This window comes from Schistocerca piceifrons, unplaced genomic scaffold, assembly GCF_021461385.2.
Source record: "Schistocerca piceifrons isolate TAMUIC-IGC-003096 unplaced genomic scaffold, iqSchPice1.1 HiC_scaffold_525, whole genome shotgun sequence".
Taxonomy (NCBI): Eukaryota; Metazoa; Arthropoda; class Insecta; order Orthoptera; family Acrididae; genus Schistocerca; species Schistocerca piceifrons.
The window spans coordinates 36,807-40,967 of record NW_025728761.1 but is presented as its reverse complement, the minus strand read 5'-3'; the positions used below and the strand labels follow the sequence as shown (position 1 = coordinate 40,967).

Here is a 4,161-nt window from a genome sequence, read left to right as displayed (position 1 = left end):
GGAAAGCTCGGACGAAATTTGTGTTCTCTTTAATTCAGAATGTGGAGATATTTCCTTCACGCATATGAAAGTATAATGCTTCATTATTTAAGCTAGATGGAAAAGTTTAGGGGAAGTAATTAATTCGTTTAGGCTGCACCACTACTAGGTAGCACTGTCAAAACAATGCCATTGCCATCTGATGGCAACACAGCTTGCTGCAGATTAATTTTGCGGCATTTCATAAATGATTAATATCTTATGACTATGGTGACGCTATGAGTAGTTTTATATGTGCAAACATTTGAAACTGCTGCAGGCATTACATTCACCCCTCTCTGCCTCTTTGCTTGGACATGGAGTAAGTAAGGATAAATTAAATTGCTTGTTTTTGAAGTAGTAACAGTTCTGAAGTGTAAAGAAATGATATTAAACAATACAGTGTACATTTTTTTTTTTTCCGAATGTAGTGATTCAACAACGAATTTATTTATTTATTCCTACCTACCTCTGCAATTAGTGTACGTGAGTATTTCATTGGAACTGTTGCAATCGAAACCGAGCTTAATAATTTCATGCGGCCGTTTTCAGTCAGTCCTCCTCGTGCTTTAATTGCTCATTTCCAAGCGTTATTTTAGGTTGCCTGCAAAGTTGTCAGATGAAACACAACCACTGCGACGAAAGGCCATTCCTTGGAGCAGGTAGACGTCAACTGCGGCGGGAAACTGTCGTGGCCAGGAAGATATTCACTGTGTGTGGAAGTTAAGTGAGGATCCGAAGCTGACTTGCCAGCACACGTTGCAGCAGTCACTCGCCAACGGCAGCGGGGGTAAGAAAGGGGTGCAAATACGCCGGTTCTCGTCCGATCACCGACGTTGGGCTTGGATGGGGTGGCCGCCTCGCCTGGGAGCACAGGGCGCTGTTGGCTAGAATCTATGTTCTCGTTTTCGGTGCAGCTCGTCATGTTATTTCCTTCGATTCACATCCCCACAAGCTCCTCAAGTGCCGCAAGTCTGCAAGTCCCGAGACGCTACGCTAGACGCTTGCTTCCGGCCCCTCATGTACCATGCCACCGGCGCCAAAGCGTTCGGCTGGCCGATGGCCCCTGTACGCCCGCTCGCGCCACAGCAGTCACTGTGCTTGCAGGGAATGTCGCGCCGCCGAATAACGTTTGGCGCGCAATCCGTTTATGGACAGAGAATGCTAAAAGGGGCCGTTCGACCGTTAATACGGAAATCGTAGCCAAGTTGGATGGCCTGAGCCATCTCGCGGCTGCCGCTGCTATTACGAGCGCGCGTGCCACGCGGTTGAAGAGCAGTGCGCTGGCTCTGGCTTTCGACGCCGTTTCCTAGTGTGTTTTGTCGCTTCTAGTGGAGGCATCATCGGTTATGAGAAGCTGGTAAATTACTCACAGTCAGTACTTATCGTCCAACACGAGGAGAGGCTTTGATTGTAACGGAGATTAGCACCGGGACAGCGCGAACGCAGTCCCGACTACCAAAAATTATGCGCCCGAGTTACTCGCATTTGGAGTAATCGCGGGGGTCAGCTCGACCGAAGTGCAATGGACAAGCCTCACCCCGGAGGAACCGCCTTCATGATCACGGTATCCTCTACGCCAGGTAAGTATGCCTTCTCCTCGGCCACAGGCGAATATTTGTAATGCGTCGCGCTATCGTAGTGGAACGAGAACTCTTGACGTTGTCGCATTCGGCGAAGAGCATGGTGCCGTGAATGTACTTGCTTCCTTAGAAACGCGCTGTTGGCCGTCGAGTTAGCAGGCAGACAGGCACAATAACGGCCTTCTGCAGAAAGCGATGCATTTTTCGTGCGGAAGACATCGCGACTCGCGGCGCCGGCCGTTGCTGGGTTAAGTTACTGCACCCTCCGGGAGATGGCGGGCCATGTCGGGGTTACCGCCTTCGAGCCACCCTCTCCGCCTGAAAGTCGCCCTCTTTCTCGGCCGGTGTCAAAACGGCAAATGAGATTTGCTGAATGACTGTTTCTTCCAGCCACAGTGCAAGCCACAAAATCAATTATTTCTCTTACCTTTGCTCCTCCGTGGGAGCCCATAGTGCTAGGAAATACGGCAGCATTGTCAATCGCCCTTGTCTGTCGCTGAGCAACCGAAGGACCAAGCTCAGACTATCAGATGTTCTAAGGAAGCTGTATGCACTCGTGGGTGTTGTACACGAGGGACAAACATCACGTCAGCAGGCTCTTAAGGAAAGGCAATAATCAGCAAAAAACTGCAACTTACCCCATTGGACGCTGATGGAACAGAAGACACTTGAAGGTAAGGTAACACTTCTTTTTTTTTTCTGTTCATCTCGAGCACGATCTGGAAAGCTCGGACGAAATTTGTGTTCTCTTTAATTCAGAATGTGGAGATATTTCCTTCACGCATATGAAAGTATAATGCTTCATTATTTAAGCTAGATGGAAAAGTTTAGGGGAAGTAATTAATTCGTTTAGGCTGCACCACTACTAGGTAGCACTGTCAAAACAATGCCATTGCCATCTGATGGCAACACAGCTTGCTGCAGATTAATTTTGCGGCATTTCATAAATGATTAATATCTTATGACTATGGTGACGCTATGAGTAGTTTTATATGTGCAAACATTTGAAACTGCTGCAGGCATTACATTCACCCTCTCTGCCTCTTTGCTTGGACATGGAGTAAGTAAGGATAAATTAAATTGCTTGTTTTTGAAGTAGTAACAGTTCTGAAGTGTAAAGAAATGATATTAAACAATACAGTGTACATTTTTTTTTTTTTCCGAATGTAGTGATTCAACAACGAATTTATTTATTTATTCCTACCTACCTCTGCAATTAGTGTACGTGAGTATTTCATTGGAACTGTTGCAATCGAAACCGAGCTTAATAATTTCATGCGGCCGTTTTCAGTCAGTCCTCCTCGTGCTTTAATTGCTCATTTCCAAGCGTTATTTTAGGTTGCCTGCAAAGTTGTCAGATGAAACACAACCACTGCGACGAAAGGCCATTCCTTGGAGCAGGTAGACGTCAACTGCGGCGGGAAACTGTCGTGGCCAGGAAGATATTCACTGTGTGTGGAAGTTAAGTGAGGATCCGAAGCTGACTTGCCAGCACACGTTGCAGCAGTCACTCGCCAACGGCAGCGGGGTAAGAAAGGGGTGCAAATACGCCGGTTCTCGTCCGATCACCGACGTTGGGCTTGGATGGGTGGCCGCCTCGCCTGGGAGCACAGGGCGCTGTTGGCTAGAATCTATGTTTCTCGTTTTCGGTGCAGCTCGTCATGTTATTTCCTTCGATTCACATCCCCACAAGCTCCTCAAGTGCCGCAAGTCTGCAAGTCCCGAGACGCTACGCTAGACGCTTGCTTCCGGCCCCTCATGTACCATGCCACCGGCGCCAAAGCGTTCGGCTGGCCGATGGCCCCTGTACGCCCGCTCGCGCCACAGCAGTCACTGTGCTTGCAGGGAATGTCGCGCCGCCGAATAACGTTTGGCGCGCAATCCGTTTATGGACAGAGAATGCTAAAAGGGGCCGTTCGACCGTTAATACGGAAATCGTAGCCAAGTTGGATGGCCTGAGCCATCTCGCGGCTGCCGCTGCTATTACGAGCGCGCGTGCCACGCGGTTGAAGAGCAGTGCGCTGGCTCTGGCTTTCGACGCCGTTTCCTAGTGTGTTTTGTCGCTTCTAGTGGAGGCATCATCGGTTATGAGAAGCTGGTAAATTACTCACAGTCAGTACTTATCGTCCAACACGAGGAGAGGCTTTGATTGTAACGGAGATTAGCACCGGGACAGCGCGAACGCAGTCCCGACTACCAAAAATTATGCGCCCGAGTTACTCGCATTTGGAGTAATCGCGGGGGTCAGCTCGACCGAAGTGCAATGGACAAGCCTCACCCCGGAGGAACCGCCTTCATGATCACGGTATCCTCTACGCCAGGTAAGTATGCTTCTCCTCGGCCACAGGCGAATATTTGTAATGCGTCGCGCTATCGTAGTGGAACGAGAACTCTTGACGTTGTCGCATTCGGCGAAGAGCATGGTGCCGTGAATGTACTTGCTTCCTTAGAAACGCGCTGTTGGCCGTCGAGTTAGCAGGCAGACAGGCACAATAACGGCCTTCTGCAGAAAGCGATGCATTTTTCGTGCGGAAGACATCGCGACTCGCGGCGCCGGCCG

At 49.4% G+C, this 4,161-nt stretch overlaps 2 non-coding genes across 2 annotated transcripts; both read right to left on the bottom strand.

Moving 5' to 3' along the window:
• Positions 1–1,447: 1,447 nt before the first annotated feature.
• On the bottom strand, positions 1,448–1,609 carry LOC124753094. Its single transcript, XR_007012320.1, has one exon. It is a non-coding gene; the product is annotated as a U1 spliceosomal RNA (small nuclear RNA).
• Positions 1,610–3,768: 2,159 nt separating this feature from the next.
• Positions 3,769–3,930, bottom strand: LOC124753093. Its single transcript, XR_007012319.1, has one exon. It is a non-coding gene; the product is annotated as a U1 spliceosomal RNA (small nuclear RNA).
• Between the last annotated feature and the right edge of the window lie 231 nt (positions 3,931–4,161).